The following is an 18,658-nucleotide window of genomic DNA, read 5'->3' as shown; positions in this document are numbered from 1 at the left end:
GGGGGAGTGAAGGAGGGGTTGGAGTGGGGAGGGGTGTGTGAGGTGGGTGCCCATCCTGTCAGAGGAGGAAGGGCACTTTTATTTTTATTTGCTGTTGTCAAAAGTGGTTTCTCTTCTCCAGCTAACATCTGATTGTGTCTTGCTCCAGTGGGGGAGAATACAAAAACAACCCCCTCCTTCCTCCAATGAGGCGCCAGGGAAAGAGACAGAAAGAGGCACACTTTCTAGATGTCACTTGAAAAAATTCATTTGGAGAGCTTTTTTCCTTTTTCCCCAGGAAAAGCTCCACTGCATTTGTTTCTGAGTGGGAAAATGTCGGGATCTAGATTGTATTGGAACTGCTTATCCATTTGTAGACCTGAGTGTTTTCCCCTTTTTGGTTATGTGATTTGGAAATTGACTTCAGTGTTGGAACAGACTTGATTGGTTTTTGCTTTCTGGGTTTAATTTTCCTTTTTTTTGTTGTTGTTGTGTCTGACTTGCATGGAGGATCTCAAATTTTTAGTTGATAGAGGCCTTTGGTTAGGTTTTGACTTGTATTACTGCTTTTTTTTGTTAAATGTTTGTTTCATATATCAGCATGTAAAGTTCAAAGCTTAAAATGCTCAAAGTTTAAATACCACCGGTATTATCTCTCCCTACATACGTTCTTGATATTTGTTTTCCATAAGACGAGAATATAAGCTATTTCCTAATTAATCTGGGTATTTTTCTAATCTTTGTAACTTGCCTGAACAAGTAATCCCCATTGAAAACTTTATGTTGTTCTGGCTTCATGGAAGGCCAAACCTCTCCATCAATAGTTTGCTGGATTGGTACCACTTTCAGTTTTAACTGAATTATTTATTTAGTGTTGTAAATTGAGATGAGTTTTTTCATCTCTTGAGGTACTGAACCAAATTGCTCACTGTACGTGAAAGGAGACAAATTTCTAAAATATATTTTCATGAGTCAAATCATGAAGTCGTAGTTAGTATATTCATTGTAGTTAGACATAAATTGAAAGATAAATCCAGGTTTAGGTTTATAGAATAACAGTTTTCATAAAAATCACTATGGCTTTCAAATTCAGTGCTGTATTTTATTTTACAAATGCTAGAAAGTGTATTTCCAATGTAGGCCTTTTACTAGGGCTTACATTGGAAAGTAGCATTTTGTTTCATACATACATTTCTTTATTCTTTCCTTGAAGATGGATGCACACATTCATATATACACTCTCTCTCTCTCTCACACACACACACACACACTCTCTCTCTCTGTCTCTCTCACACACACACACACCCTTTTTTGTAACTGCATTGGTATCTCTGATCCCATAATTTATGTCAGCAAAAAATATTCTTCTGTAAAGCAGCTATTTTATGATCAGACTGGTAATATGAAAACAGCAATTTGATCAAATAGAAAGGATTGAAGAAAAATAAATCTAGATGGATATATTCTTAAAACATGGTAATACTTTTAATTTTTTATTTTCTTGATGGTAAAGCCGAAACATAATATGCTTCTATTTTAGTGCCAGAAACGCACTGCAAATGTAGAAACTTGTTCTGTAAAATTTTCATTAATGTGTGCAAAAGTAGACATTTAGACACGGAAAAAAGCTGTGTAGCAGTAAACAATATGGTCTTATTTCCCTCCTTTCTGACATCGATTTGAACAATTTCTTACCTTTCTCTGAGGTGTAATTGGTGCACTTCAGCAGAAATCTGTGTCAGGTTCAAGTTTTTCTCCCAACATCAATACTAACTATTTCAGGTCCACCTAGGATTTCTCGTCCTCACCCTAATTCCTCAGCAACCTTAACATAGAGGGAGAAAGTAGAACTTAGTGAAGAAATCAATTTTAAGTAAAGCAAATTGTGTATATAATTGGGTGGTAGTTGCCCCGTCGGCAGCTGAGTGAAAATTTACAGTCTTAAGTATAATACCTTTGCTTAATTTATGTCTGCTTTTCTTTTGAAACTGTTCCTTTATCCCACCACTCCTAGGGTAGCTCTGCGTGGTTTGAGAATTCTGAACTTCCTCTAAGTGGGATAATGATTTATATTTAGACAACCTTTTTTATTATGACTTATTTTTTAGACATTAAGACATTTTAGGATTGTAATTTTCATCTAAGTGATATCTTGGAGGTCACTGTATCCAGCTCTTCATTTTCCATATTGCTGAAGTTCAGAGAGCTTGAGGAACTTGCCTAGGTTCCAAGACCTCTGAGTGGACAGAGCATGGACCCGAGCACTTAGGTCTCTTAACATTCACTGTGCTATACTACCTCATTTTCTTTTGTCAGAAATGAAACTGTCATTCACAATTTTGTGTATACCACTTAGGGATTTTATATGGAGGCATATTATTCTAAGAATATTTAGGTAAATAGCTTTAAGCCAAAATTTTGTCTATTTATAATTCAATTATTTGTTGTTGATTTAAGAAGTACTGATTTCTCTCGTTCTGGATAGTTACTATTTTGAGAATTATTTCAGCTTTCCCTGATGCTTATTTTTTCTCTGCACTTCTAATTAATCAGTAAATATACTTCTTATTCTTGGATTAAAGACATATATATAAGAATGATGAATATTGTATTATAAACGTTTACCTGTTAGTCTTGCTCTGTGAACCACTTAAGACCAAGGATTTTTGTCATGTTAACATTTTATATCCCTCACAGCAGGGTCTGATGCATAGTAGGCCCTACTGGTTGTTTGTCATAATTAATAGTAGAGTTAGGCATGTTTGAATTTCTTTACTCCCATATGTGGGATTCCTTTCCTTTCTTCCTTTTTCCTTTCTTCTCCTCCCTGCTACAATTTCTCCACTACCGTGAATTTTTAAATTTATTTTTACTGTAGCTCTCACTTTTTCTGTTAGCCAAATTAAATCCCATTAACAATATAGTACTTATAGAAAGAAAAACATATTCCCTTTAATCCTTGTACAGGATGCAATTTAACAAAAGTAATTTATTTTTAATAAGAGATTTCAAAAAATTCCAATTAAAAATATACTAGCAAATGTTCAAGATACACTTAAATTTCATTTCATTGAGTGACTAATGCAATAGGTTATTGGAATGATTAGGCCACTTTTACCAGCTCTATAAAGCAACTGTTACTTAGGTGACATGTTTCCCTGACTTTGTTTTTTTGGTCCTTACCCAGACAATTATCAACTTTCCAGTTTTCTATGGATATGAAGATTTACTCCTAGTCATCACTGGGACCCCATGAAGTCAGCCAGAAAGCCTATGTCCAACTTATGTACCTTTGCAAACTTGTCTGGATTTTGAATGTATGTGCAAAACAGATTGTATTTAGGTATTCGTTAAACATCTACTGAACATCTACTGTCTGTCAGGCACTGTGCTAGGCATCTGAGAATCAAGGATGGTCCCTACAGTTTAATGTAAAGAGATATTTTAATTGTATTCCACACGTACATTGGTCATAACTTTAGTTTGATGTTTTTTCCTAAATAAATTTTATATTAACTAAATGGATACTGTTAGGTGGAAAAATGCATATTTAAGAAGGATTTTGCTGTATTTTATTAAAATAGAAAAATATAAAGAAAAATTTTCCACTTAATACCGTATTCTGGGGATTTCTATTCTGTATATAATTCATTAATTTTAGACCATAAAATTAGTTTATGTGGCTATCATTGCTAGTATTTTATTGATATATACTTTTATTTGAATATTATCAACATTGTTCATTGAAATATCTCATTAAATTATTCCCCCAAAAAAACCAAATGCAAACTCTCCAAACTTAAACTTTTTTTTTTTTCGCAAAAGTAACTTTTTTTCATTTACATTTCATATAACAGGTTATCTTTCATGGCTCATTGGAAGACATGGTACATTATCATTTTGATCATTTAGTTAATTTCTATAGTTTAAGCTAACAGTATAATTTAATTATAATGGAATAATTACAGTATATACTATTTAGGAGTTTTGGAATTTTCAGTGTGTACTAGATAAATTCCTCCAATAACCTTATTAGAAGCTTCCAGTTCTAGCTCTAAATTGATTAGTTGCAATTTTTAATCTTGATTATGTGATACAACTTCAGTAAAATGATTTGGAAGTTTCTTAGTTATGGATGTTTCAAAACCAAAGGATACTATCTTGGTTCCTATCATGGCTTTCATATGTAATTTAAAAATATATTAGAGAGAAATTTCCTGGATTTTCTTTGTCCCCCTTAAACTGTACTTTTTAGAATAATATTGATTCACAGTTTGAAAGGAGGGACTCTCTTGCTGGTACAGTATCTTGTGAAGGTACATAGACGTCTGAAGGTCAATTTGGATCTTTTTCAAATTCATTCATAACTTTTTATTCTAGTAATAATCATGGCTACCATTTATTCTAAGTGCCTAACACTGTGATAAATACACTGGTCCTGTGAACTTTGAACATTGTTCCCATATTACAAATGGGGAAACCTATTATTGACAAAATAGCATTTTACAGATAGGAGCAAAATAATCACAGTAAATTCATAACACTTTTTAAATTTAAAACACAGTCACAGTAGCTTTTATCAGTCAGTAAGTACGCCGGTAAACATTAGTAAAATCATGGCCCCAGCAGCTTATTGATAGAGTGATGGAAAATTTCTAAAAGTTTACAAGGACAGAAAAACAATAAACAAACCCAGTTCTTTATAAGGAACATAGATGCAGACCAGTGTGCAACTTGAAATAAAAATACACTTGACCCTTGAACAACACAGGTTTGAACTATGGGTCCACTTGTATGCAGAATTCTTACAGTACTCTAAGTATACTTTTTCTACCTTATGATTTTCTTAACACTTTTTTTCTCTAGCCTTATTGTAAGAGTACAATATGTAACACATGTAACATACAAAATATGTGTTAATTGATTATGTTATCGGTAAGGCTTCTGGTCAATAGTAGGCTTTTAGTAGTAAAGTTTTAGGGGAGTCAGAAGTTATACGGGATTTTCAGCTGCACAGAGGTCAGCACTCTCATTGTTCAAGGGTCGGCTGTATACATAAAGTCAGTCTTCTCTCGGGGCGCCTGGGTGGCACAGTGGTTGAGCGCCTGCCTTCGGCTCAGGGCCTGATCCCAGCGTTATGGGATCGAGCCCCACATCGGGCTCCTCTGTTATGAGCCTGCTTCTTCCTTTCCCACCCCCCCTGCTTGTGTTCCCTCTCTCGCTGGCTGTCTCTATCTCTGTCAAATAAATAAATAAAATCTTAAAAAAAAAAAAAAAAGTCAGTCTTCTCTCTGTATGGCAAAAATTACATTTAGGCTTTCCATATATTGAACTTCCTTTCTCTTGCATGGGTTACATTTAGCATTTTGTTAGGTGAATCTTGAAGGTTCTAACAATTTGTGACCCAATGAATATTTACTGTAAATATTAATGTAAATGTTTTAATGGAAAACCTCTACAAGAGGGAACATATATTGCCTAGTGGTTGGGTGTGTATAGATACATATCTTCTGGACCCTGTACCTTGTAAGAGTTTCATAATTACTACATTACACATATAGAATTAAGTTTAATGTACTCTTTTTTTTTTTTTTAAGATTTTATTTATTTATTTGACAGACAGCCAGTGAGAGAGGGAACACAGGCAGGGGGAGTGGGAGAGGAAGAAGCAGGCTCCCAGCAGAGGAGCCTGATGTGGGGCTTGATCCCAGGACTCTGGGATCACGCCCTGAGCCGAAGGCAGACGCTTAACGACTGAGCCTCCCAGGCGCCCCTAATGTACTCTTTTTAGTACTATGTAAAGTCAGAAATATTTTTGGTACGAGAATGGACAACTTGCTGGATTCTCTAGATGCCTAAATTATTATATAGTTGTTCTTTAAAGCAGCTACTAAATTAAAAAATGTTTGACCCAGCTAACCAGATTTGCTTTTACATTCTTTGCTTCTGGGAGAAAAGAGTAATTTCTAAAAATTCTATGTTGTTAATCAAGTAATTTTCATATGCATCCTAAGTAAATACACATTCATCCTATATGCATAAATTGACTACATTATTCTATAAATAATATGCCGATACATTATGACCTGTAGAATTTGGGAATGTTTTTAAATGCTAAAGAACCATTCTCTGTAATCTATTATATTTCAGAGAGGAAACTTTATAACAAATTGGTTTTATTGCTTTAACGAATAATCTCAGTAATCGGTGGGATAGAGTAAGTCTGTGGTCTCAAATAGACCATATCCTTAGATAACCTAAAGGTGATTCCTAACAGGCAAAGGCAATACCTAAAGGTAAAGGTTGGAAGTAAAGATTCTAACTCATCATTGTTTCTGTTTGAGGTATTTCTATAATATCATGTAAGATTTCAGAAGTTGGAATGACTCATATAATTTTTCAGAGAGCCAGGGTGAGAACCAGGCTTGACATATATATATATTAAGGTATATCTTCTAATGTAGCTGCACATGATGGAAAAGAAAATCACTAATGATATCATACCTGGTGAAAAGCATATATTTCATACAAAGTTGTATGTGACTAATTCTAAATTGAGTCCTACTTCAGTTGGCCTATATAACCTTTTCTCAGAACTTGTAATTAAATTCTATGTTATTGAGTAATTAATAGAACATATTGTTTTAAAGGACTAAAATGAGTTATATAAATCAGTCACCTGCCTTGTAATGGTGAAAATTTTTGCACATCCATGCTTCGCTGAGTTCTTTGCCGACCAACCAAGGTTTAAGCAATTAGAGGAAAGATTTCTGTATGGTGCTAGTGTTAAAATATACATTCTTGTGCTCCCTTTTTTAAAATTTAAAGTCTGTATCTTGAAAGTTGGAAGTAAACCTAAAATGTTTCTTAAGGTTGACTGAATGCTAAATTATATTAAGATCCATCCTTATATCCAAAGCTATTATTTTTTATATACCTTGAGTCCAGAAATGTCTCCTGATTGGTTGGACATTAATTAACTCAATCCATACATTCTTAATATTACTATCTAAAAATAATAATCTTGGCTGTATACATACAGTCACTAATGTTGGGGGAGGCAAGTATTCCACATTCAACAAAAGAAAAGTATTGATTTCTAAATAGCTTCTTTACTTGGAATATACTGATATAAAAAACAGCTGCTATGTAAGATAAAAAGGATTTTTACTTATTTGGAAAGTTAAATGTAAAGTTTATCATTAACGAATATTAAGCCAATATTTGAAAAGTCAAATACATGTTCCAGTAATGACAGAAATATAGAGACTATTTTTTAGCATTGTTCCAAAATCATTTTCCTTCTTCCACATTTGTCACACAGGAGTTTGTGCTGAAGGATTTCTTGGCCATTTTAGAGACTGTAATCTAGTTAAAAGGTTTGTTTATACTTCCCATCTCTGTTCTGCTGATGGTATTAGAATGCAGGCCAGAGCCAGACATCTAACTGTTTATAACATTCAAACTTCAATTAAAGCTGCAGTGTTCAGTTCACTATATATCAGAAAGCTTTATACCAGCTACAAATATCACCAATAATGATGGCAATGATTTTGTGTAGCCATAGGCTTTCCTAAATCATGCCATTCCTTCTGAATACTTTTTTCATTTGGGCGGTATTAACATTAATTCTTTCAAAGAAGTCTAAAAATGAAGCTTATTTTCTACCAGAAGTAATACAGCATTTCCTTCAGCAGTTTCTTTTGATAATAAAACCTAACAGCTTATATTATTACATATCTCATTTAAATGGCCCAGTTTAGTTTTTTTTTAAAATTAGTAAATTCTATAGTAGATGTGTTTGTTTGCTAATTGATTCAACTCCAGTTTCCAGTTTGAAGAGCATAGCAATATGTTGCCTATTAGAAAACAAAAGTAACAATCCCATTACTCCAGTGTTATATGTATGGGAGGAGACTAGACCTACATAATACAGATTTTAATTTAATTTTATGTTGCTTTTCTGGTCTGCTGCTCCTGCTGTTTGTGATTTCTGTGTTCTAAGTATGTTGGTAAACTGTTTTAAAAGGTTGTTTTCTTGTTTTATTTCGTTTTGTTTTTTTTGTTGCTGTTAAGAATTCTTTAAAAACATTTCTTCGGCAGCTTCAATGTTTTTGTGCAGTCTACCTCATTAATTTAGAAAATGAGTTATATGTGTATGTGTTTAATTTTTCTAATGAGTAGGCAAATTTGCTATATTTTTTCTCTTTTTATAAACTAAATTTTACTTTTTACTAATTTTGGACCTTGATTCCTAAATGTGTACATTCTTTATGTACATACATATATTTTTTTATTAAAATATAAGTTTATAAGAGGTTTAAACATTTAAGGAAAGATGAAAAATCATATTAAATTCAATGATTACTTGCTAAAATGCTTTTAATTAAAATATATTACGATGGAAAAAACTACATTACTCATTTTCCCAGGCACTGAAAGAAATGATTCATTTATTTTGAAATTTTATAAGAAAGTTAGAAAATGCTACCTGTGGTCTCTGAGGATAAGAACTACCAACAACCATGCAAAATTTGGATTTGTAAGCTAAAAAAACATGGAAAGATCTCTAAGATAAGCTAAATTGAAAACATGTCACAAAAAATATGTACACTATGATCCCATTTATGTAAAAAAATGCACACAGAGAATAATATGCATGTACTATATAAGACTATATACTTATGTACATATAATACATATGTTATACCATGTGCACATATATTTATAAAATAAAATAATGTATAAGATATGTCTTATGTTTATGTAAATACATTAAGAAAAAGTCTGGAAAATATGTAGCAAATTATATCCTTGGTTTATAGAGAGTGTGTAAATAGGATGCTGGAAGATTAAGAACTCATAATTTGTATACTTTAGCATTACTTGGATTTATTTTTAACAATAAGTTTATATTCATGTAGTAATTTTATAATGGAAAAATATACTTACATATTAAAGGAATGATCCAGGAAAATTGCAGTCCTATCACCTAATCGTCACATGAATATATCCCTTGAATACCTTGAAGAGAATTGAGTATTGGCTAACAATCATCATAGCTTGATACAGAATAAAGTCTGTTAGACTGATCTAATCTTATCTAACAGGGTGAGAAGTGTAGTCAATTGAGGGAGGAACAATGGATATAATCTATCCTGACTTTGAAATACTTCGCTTCTTATTGCAAAATACATTTCTCACTTACCTGGGAAAATATTGACTAGGGAACTGATGGTGAAGAATGTCAGTCACAAAGTGGTGACAATAAGTCAGTTTTAGTCTGAGATAAGATATATGTTGGACCTAAGATAGACTTTTATTATTTTAATCAGTGCTCCAAATTATATGCTCATTCAAAATACAGATGGCATAGTCACTTAACATTTTTATAATTTTTCTGTATTCAGGTAGTGGTTTGAATAGAAGACAAAGATAAAGCAAGTTTTTAAGATTAAGTCTTTTTTTTTAAAGTGTCTGAAACATGTACTTGAAAAACACTTCAGGAGCTTTTGTAAAATAACATCAAACCGAGTATGAAAATATGCAGAGTAAAGAAGCAATTAGAATTCTGTAGAGTTAATCACAGTGGCTTCTTGGGAGGACATGAGTTAATCAGAGTTTAGGTAGAGGAGAAATCGTAGGTTGGTTCAGGAGAGAGTAATTCAAGTTAAGACAAAGCTTGCAATGCAATGAGAAGATGGGGAAGCTTATTTTTAGTAGCTTGAAAGCTACGATTAAAATTCAAAATAGCCTGGTAAATTAAAAAAGGTGTTAGAAATAATACACCTTGCATTTATGTTTTTAACACTTTATTTCCAAGAATGCAGATCAGAAAAGAAATAGGGAAAAAATAACTTGCATGAAACATAGGGAAGTGAACAGTTCTTTGCAATTATAACTGGAAAATTTGTCAAGAGTCTAAAGCAAGTATATTCTGAATGAGTTGGAATGAAACACTATGTAGTTAAAACAGGAAAAATTTATCCAAGGATACTAGCTGAGGTTCTTTTTCCTTTTATAATTAAAATTAATACCCAAGTTGGTCCCCAGGATCAATAGTAAATAGTATACAATTAAAACTATGAATCTTATATATAAATTCTAAAAATAGCAAAGGTATAGTTTGTTTTCTCCATTTACTTAAGTTTTACTTGCATCTGGCATAATTTATTTCCAGCTGGCCCCATCATGTCAATTACCATTCCCCCTCTTCCTACCATCACAAATTGAACTTTTTTTTTCCTGAAAAATGTCAGTCTTAAAGAGTTCTATCAAATATGGCTCTGTATTGTTTTCACTTGAAAAATCAGTGATTTTTCTCTTATGTAGGGGTCATTGACTCAGTATTCATTATCTCTCTCTCTCTCTCTTTTTTTTTTTTATCCGTGGTTTGCCAATGTCTTTTTTTCAACAAATATATGTTGAAATCTATTATGTGCTCACTGGAACAGTGACCAAAAATAGACATGGATCTTGCTCTTCTAGACTTATCCTAGAGATACGGATATTAATCCGATAATCATATAAATAAGTGCAAAGTTGGAACTATTCTAATTGCTGTGGAGAGATACATGGTATTAATATGAGCGCTTTTAGAAGAAGAATTTAACTGATCAGTGGGATCAAGGGAAGTTTGTTTTTGTTTTTTGGAGGAAGCGTTTAGTTTTCTGAAATCTTGATGAATTAGTTAACTTGATCAAGAGGGAGAAAAGTTCTCTAGAAGGAAGATTCGAATAGTATGTACAAAGGTACCAAGGAGGGAGAGAGCATAGTACCTAACATTAAATGATGGTCAGAATGACAGAAATTGTAAGAACTAGGAAGTGCATGTTAAAAGGTGATGCTAGAGATTTATGTAGGATTCAAACTGCAAGATATTGTAGGCCAATGTTTTCTTTATCCTTAGGATTAATATTTATACTTAGTCTAATATTCTTTATGCTCAGTGCAAAAACTACTTATATAAGGGTTGTGTTATAAGAGTTCATTTTTATTTCCCCTTAAATTCACAGTGCTTTTTCCCATGGAATCATGGTTATAGTGGTCAGGTTGTATAAAACCCCTTTAACACAGAAAACAATAGAAAGTAGTGACCATAACATTTTGCCTTAAACATAAGTAGGTAGAGGTTAGAAAAGAAAAGCAAGAAAGGGCATTAAAATGAATATGTATTCAAGAAAATATCCTGGGCGTGATTGACTGACTTGTAAATAATGAAGAAAAAGAAAAAGCCTTCAAGTGTGCTAGGCTGGTGTAGGATATCATAGCAAATGATCTTAAGGCATATATTCAGTGGGACAACTTGAAAAGACCTTTAACTGGCACCTGGATATATCGCATTGTGATATCTGGAGCAAACCAAGAGAGACAGAGTAGAAGACAATATTCACAAATTGAGTATTCTGAATCTAGGGCATATTTATGTTGATATTATTAGAATACAAAAAATTTTTTAATTCCTTTAAGAAAAGCAAACTTACAAACTAATCACAATACAGTGCCAACTTTATTTTGATTATCTTTAAATTAATTTATATAGTCAGAATTAATTATAAATTATTAAGTTCCATTAACTATTTCAGGCCTCAATGTTATCCTTGAAAATATGTATCTCAATTGGAATAGTAGTTTTAAAGACAAAGTTGAAGAGATTTAATTTTTAATTGTTATTTTCCATTTAACTTATATTGCTGATAAAATATATTCATGTTGATCTTTAAGTTTTAAGCCTCTTTGAACAACAATTTCTGTGTTACGTAATAAACAATCTAATAACAAAGGTTCAAGAAATGCCCCCAATGCTAGAGCATTATAAAAAGTGGGTTAAGTCACTTGAATTTTATTTAGGCCAAAATATCGCAAAGATGTGTTAAATTGTAAGGATGATGTAAAATATATACAAGCATTCATCGGATAGACAAGGTGCATCACATTACTGTTGGTTGATAAATTCTGCCAGTGCGTCATCCATCAGGTTGATTTTGAATTTAACTTTTATGGCATTCTCAGAAATGGCAGACCATGCTTCTAAAGCAGGTTAACATCTAAAATTAAAAACTACAGAATTGAGTTTAGTGCTGCTTTATTCACTTACTTGCTTTTTTACTAATTTATAGGACATTCTTACTGAGACGCTATCACTAGCATTGGTTTATTTTTCATACAGTGTCTAGCAGACCACTTATGATTTCATTCATAGAACATAAGTGTTTGGGAAGCTTATTAGTGTTGAAAAGATGGTTTCCAAAATTTATTTAATAACTCTAGGGAGTCGGGATACCTTTTAAACAGAAATGAAGAATCACTTGGGAGTTGTTTAGGGATTGACATGTTCCTTGTTTTACACCTTCCTATTTCTCTTTCTGTCTAAGTGTATTCCAGAGATCCCTAGTTCTGTGATAAGCTGATTGGTATGAGACATACCCCACTAAAGTTCCTTTATCAAATAAAGTTTAGGCAGTAACAATTATGATTAAAGAATGCTGGATAGGAATTTTTACTGCAGTAGTAATCACTAACATGTATTGAGTGCTTCCTTTTTGACACTCACTTTGCTAAGCATTTTACATACATTATCTTATTTAATCCCTTTAACAACCAAAAAAAAAAAAATTGGAAGTATATTCTTCATATAATATCACTGCTTATAAGCACCATTGGCATAAATTCTGTTAAGAACATAAAAGTGAGACAAATACCATTTTAATCTGTTATAACCTTAGCTTTGGAAAAGGAAGATTATGAAATTTATGCTTAAAATTAAATATTGAATTTAATAGTGTATTTCTATATATTTTTTATCTTTGGAATGAACTGTGTAATTTTTTATCTGAGTGTAGTTGACACATTATGTTAGTTTCAGGTATGTAACATTGATTCAACAACTCTATATGTTATGCTCACTGCAAGTGTAGCTACCATCTGTGACCATGCAACACTATTAGAATGCCATTGCCTATATTCCCTATGCTTTACCTATTATTCCTGTGATTTATTCATTCCATATCTGGAAATTGGTTGGATTTCTATATACTAACGATGAAGTAGCAGAAAGAGAAATTAAGAAAAAAGTTCCATTTACAATTATACCAGAAAGAATAAAACACCTAGGGATACACTTAACCAAGTAGGTGAAACACCTGTACTCAGAAAACTATAAAACCCTGGTGAAAGAAATTGAAGATGACACAAACAAATGGAAAGATAACCCATGCTCATGGATTGGAAGAATTAATATTGTTAAAGTGTCCATACTACCCAAAGCAATCTACGGATTCAGTTCAATCCCCATCAAAATACCAACAGCATTTTTCACAGAACTAGAACAAATATATTACTGAAATTTGTATGGTTTCACAAAAAACAAACAAAAAAAGCAACAACAAAAATGCCCAAATAGCCAAAGCAATCTTGAGAAAGAAAAACAAAGCTGGAGTTATCACAATTCCAGAATTTCAGACATACTACAAAGCTGTAGTATAACTAGAGTATTCACAAATGATCAATGATAACCATAATTTTTTTAATAATAAGGAACAACTTTTAGAGCTTCAGAGAGTCCTGAGTTAGAACAGTGGCTCCATATACTGATTGTATAGTATGCAACCTTTGGTGAGCTGGTAAGGTTCTGAATTTGGGGTTATCTGTAAAATTTATATAATGACTCATTTCTCACAGAGTTGTGACTATTAAAAAATGCAAATGAAGTCCTAGCATGTTGTGGACAATCACTAAAATTTAATTTCCTTTCCTTTTCTTTCTCTGCTTCTATTATTAGTAATAACCATGTTTCAGAATCTTTGTGAAATTATGAAATAATTTAAATTTTTTTCTTTTTTAAAAAATAAAATTATCCATTATTCCTAAAAATATTTTAAAACTTTCTCTGAAATTTTACACATGGACCTGATCTACTCTTATCTTTTTGCTTTCCTGCACTTAGCTAATAAAATGGGCACCTATAATATTATGGAACTCAGATATTAGAGAAATTTTAATAAATGGTCACACTTTGTTAATTTAAATATTCTACTCCTAGCTTACGCAGTGTTTTTGGTAATTCTTAAGTGAAATAAAATGTAAATAGGTTACTTTTCTTTATCTAGTTTCCCCACATTAAATAGGCAGTATTAAAAAAAAAGTTAAGAGGGGGTGCCTGGGTGGCGCAGTCCTTAAGCATCTGCCTTCGGCTCAGGGCGTGATCCCCGCGTTCTGGGATAGAGCCCCACATCAGGTTTCTTCACTAGGAGCCTGCTTCTTCCTCTCCCACTCCCCCTGCTTGTGTTCCCTCTCTCGCTGGCTGTCTCTCTCTGTCAAATAAATAAAATCTTTAAAAAAATAAAATAAAATAAATAAAATTAAAAATTTAAAAAAGTTAAGAGCCTGGGCTTCAGGGCCTGGCTGTCTGGATTCAAATCCTCATTCTACCATTTCCTATATGTATGACATTCTCAATTTCCTCATTAGTAAAATAGGTGTAACAACTGTGCCCACCTAGGGGTTATCTGATAAAAGATATATATATATATACATATATGTGTGTGTACGTATATATGTATATATGCACCTTTAAAAATGCCTGGCACATGTTTCTAAAAGTATTAACTGTTCTAGTGATTATATGTGTTGTCTGTATATTAGTCGTAATATTGAAAAATTGGTGACTTAAATGTCATGGTGAGTGTCTAACTTGGTAGTTTCTCACTTGGCAGAATAAATCAAATTCAGTTTAACTTAACGAACCAGTTGAAAATTATGTCACACTTTTATTTTATATTTTCCCAATTCTTTACATTACTTTTAAATTTTTGATCTTATTGTTGAAAGATAGTGGGAAAAACATCCCCATTGTTTCCTGTAAAGAAACAGACATACAGAAAGTGCAGACCTTTTAAAGCATGGCACTGGAAAAGTCAGTAGAAAGACTAAATTAGAATTCAGAATATTTCATGTGCCAGTATTTTGAGCCGAGCTATGTCTACTCCTTATTAAGTATTCAAACAACAAACCTATTAGTTGGCAAAATGAATAAAATAAATGTTAAAGTTATATTATTCTGTTCTTCAAAAATTTTTTTGGCTTGTGTTTCCTTTGGATGTGTCCTCTTAAGTTTTATTCACTGAAAACTTATATAGAAAAAATTGTTTTAAATGGGATTAGATTAATTATATCTCTTTGGATATATAAGGATTGAGTATTTTTTTTTAAGTTATCAGTGTCTTCTCACCACCACCCCCAACGAACTAGTTCAAAAACTCCTTCCCTATTTCTCATATTATCAGTGTTCTCATACTATATATTATAGGTTCAATGTGCTTTTCCAAGCGGTCCTAGAAACTTAACCATCAGTGTTAATATTTAGTTTCTATGAAAAACAATTCCAAGTTTCAGAGAATAAATTATTATTTTACAGTTAACTTTTGAAGAGCACTAGGATTATAAGAATGGCATATTTCTATAAAGATACATTAGAGGAACATTAAAAAGTTGTTTTTTCTTGTTTAAGATATTATGTAGTGTCTATAATTCATCAATTTAAGAAAGCAATAAACAGTTTTGTTGGGGTCTAAAAAATAATAACTGGTGATGACCAAAAGACTCAGAATTATTTCTTTTGAGAGATCTATAAATGATTTGTTAGACAAATAAGTAATAGAAGAGTATCTAATATCAAATTTGTAATTATTGTTCATAGCTTAAGAGGTAAGATTATTATGTAAAATAATTTATTATGAATTTTCTTTTTAAAAATAGCAAAACTTAAAATTTAGTATTCCATTCTAATAATTTGCAAATATTTATTTACATAAATGCCACTTACATTATAGAAAATTAAAGATAATTCCATATGTTTCTAAAATAGCAAGATATTAACTCAAAGGCACAATAGCCTTACTGCCTTCCACATGAAATAATGTTTGAATTTTGTAAACAAGTTCTACAAAATGTTTATCTCTCTCTCTCTCATTCTCTCTCTCTCTTATATTTTGATACGTTAATTCTGCTGATTGAGGGCATAGACTCAGGGATCCAATCACCTGATAACCGAGTCTGAAACTCAAATTACTTTTTAAATCCTGATGTGATTAAACTACTTTTAAGTTTCTGCTAAAAAATACCAAGTTATGTTTAAAGTCTTTAAGTTCTGGCTTGTGAAAAGAATTATTCTCTTTAAATGAGATTGTTGTGGACATTTTAGGTTATTAAGGCTAACATCAGCTGCTAAGGGACATCAAATCCTGACTCAAGGGAGCAATAATATTTTTAAAAGCAGGAATTTTTCTGAGAGAAAGCATACATTGTTGTGTTTATACTTACTATATACATAGTTAGGTTAAGAGAGACCTAGGACTCAAGAAACAATCTTGGGATTTTCATAGTGGTATATAGAAGCATAAATATTCATTCATTCAGTTACTTGTTCTACAAATAATATTTGCTATATGTCAGTGATTCAGCAATAAATAAGACAGGCAGGGACCATGGCATTTAAGAGCGATCAACATTACAAAGTTTCAGGTACTTAGAGAATGGATATATGACTTGAGTTCTAAGACAGGCATTTCTAGGTGATAATAATAAAGTCATGTAATTTTCAACCTCTTAGTTTTATTGGTGAAGAAATAGAGACCCATGCCAGAAAAGATAAATGATTTATCCAAGATCATATAGCAAGTGGTATATCTAGGACTGAGGTCCCCTGCCTCTTGGTCTATCTACGTTTGCCACTTGGGTTAAAACAGGAAGCTGAAAGAGAAGAAAGGCAAGGTGCCTAGCAATTTGGACCATCCACTTTGGGCTTGAACATAATTAATGTAATATGAGAAATTATACTTTTTAAACTTATTTGTTTCTTTGTGCTTGTTTGTACTTTATTTGAATTTCCTTAAATTTCCTTTGGTTCTCCTTTAACATTTCCTTAAATAGTTTTTCAGGGTTTTGCTATGTCCATATTTGTATAAAATTTTTAAAAAGGAACTCTGTGCCCCTGGAAACCACATATGTTGGTTCTATGGTTCCTGAAGCTCTTGTCCGCTGTAACTTTTTAGGGGTATATTTGGGTTTTTTTCTCAGTAAATAAAGTTGCTTACTTTAATTACCTTGAATTTGCTAACCTATGGTATACTTGTTGCTGGAAAAAAAGAAAAACAGGATGGTGTAAGATTAAAGACACAATTTGTCCTGGGACGCTTTTGATCTAACACTGGTTTGAAATCCTGTTCCCATAGACTAATCCTGGATATGTCTGATAAGAAAGGCTTCATAATAAATTATCAAAGGTTTTCCAATTACAAATAAAGTTTTGATTAAACTAATAAGTTACAAGGATTTGTTAAAAAGTTATATGGTTTCATCTTTGTTTCCATTGTAATTTTTGTATCTGTTTTTCAGTGTTACTGTTCCAATTCCTTTAAGTTAGCAAAAAGTTTGATTTTTTTCTTAAGGATATTAAATAGAAAAACTAAGTACACATCCTAGTAACTTACTTTGACTTGGGGACAATAAAAGCACAATTATAGGATCACATTTGAGAAGTAAATAAGGTGTTTGAAAGTTGAGTCTGCAAAGCTAGACATAGTAACAAGGGGAAGCATCCCACCTACAATGCATATGGCAAAGGAGAAAGATGGTGCAACAGCCAAAGTACCTGGGTCTTAAAAACACATATTCTGCTTTACAACCTTAGATACATCATCTCAGAAATAATAATACTGTCTTTCATCCAGGTATCATGATATGAACATATTTTTATTTATAAGAAAACTTTTCTAAAGTATCTACTTCATATTTATACATTATGTATAGTTAGGTTGTAATGTTTCCTGTATGTTTTATATTTTGGGGGGTATATATTTGTGCTTTTGCCTCTGAGGAATACATACTATAGTCACTTTATTTTGCCAAATTTTAATAAATTTGTTACATGAAAAATTGAACCTATAAAGCTATAAAGTAAATGATGAAAAGCTTTCACTGAGGAATTCCTTTAAATAGAAAGCTCTTCTGACGTACTTAACTGTTTTTAATATCACTTCCTACCCTGGACTAAAAGAGATACAGGAAAACTCAATGCTGAAATGTCAGAAGCCACTGCTGCTTAAATAGTAATCAGAAATGAGGGTAAAACATTTCTGAAATTTTAATAATAAACTAATGAAAAAATATTCTGCATACTCCATTTGCATCTAACTTCTGAATATATTCATTTTATTGAGTTACTACTGTATATTCTCTAATTTTGTTGTCTTTGAAATTTATACAGTCTATATGAAAATAATATATGGAAAAAGGAGTTTTATATGTAAAAATGACATCATGTGAGTATCAAATAAGCAGAAGAGCACTGGACTGTTAGTTATGTTTCAAAATATTTAATAGTTTGGGTATGTGCTATTGCTCCTCATTTAATAAAAGGGAAAACAGTGGTCTATAATATTCAGCTATTGTCTGGTTCAATATTTAATCAGAGTACCCTGCTGATGGGTAATATCTTCTTTAAAATGATGAGTAAGTTCATGTCCATTAAATGTGAGCAGATGGTATATGTGCAGGTAAGTATCCAGTCCTATGATTCTGTTTCTATATTTCTCTAATCTAATTAATTAAAACTAACATGGTTAATTTGTAAATTTAATGGTATTCATAATCGTTGAAATTCATAATTAGGCAAATATAA

At 31.9% G+C, this 18,658-nt stretch overlaps 1 long non-coding RNA gene across 1 annotated transcript in view; it reads left to right on the top strand.

Annotated features, from left to right (window-relative positions):
* LOC103667708 overlaps window positions 1-3,504 on the top strand; it is a 4,233-nt gene extending 729 nt beyond the window's left edge. The window contains exon 2 of the long non-coding RNA XR_569843.2: window positions 3,167-3,504. This is a non-coding gene — a long non-coding RNA (uncharacterized LOC103667708). The remainder of the gene's footprint in view (window positions 1-3,166) is intronic.
* The last annotated feature ends 15,154 nt before the right edge of the window (window positions 3,505-18,658 follow it).

The sequence above is a fragment of the Ursus maritimus genome, unplaced genomic scaffold, assembly GCF_017311325.1.
Source record: "Ursus maritimus isolate PB19 unplaced genomic scaffold, ASM1731132v1 scaffold_1, whole genome shotgun sequence".
Classification (NCBI taxonomy): domain Eukaryota; kingdom Metazoa; phylum Chordata; class Mammalia; order Carnivora; family Ursidae; genus Ursus; species Ursus maritimus.
Note: the sequence above shows the minus strand (reverse complement) of the source record. Positions and strands in the feature narration are given on the sequence as shown.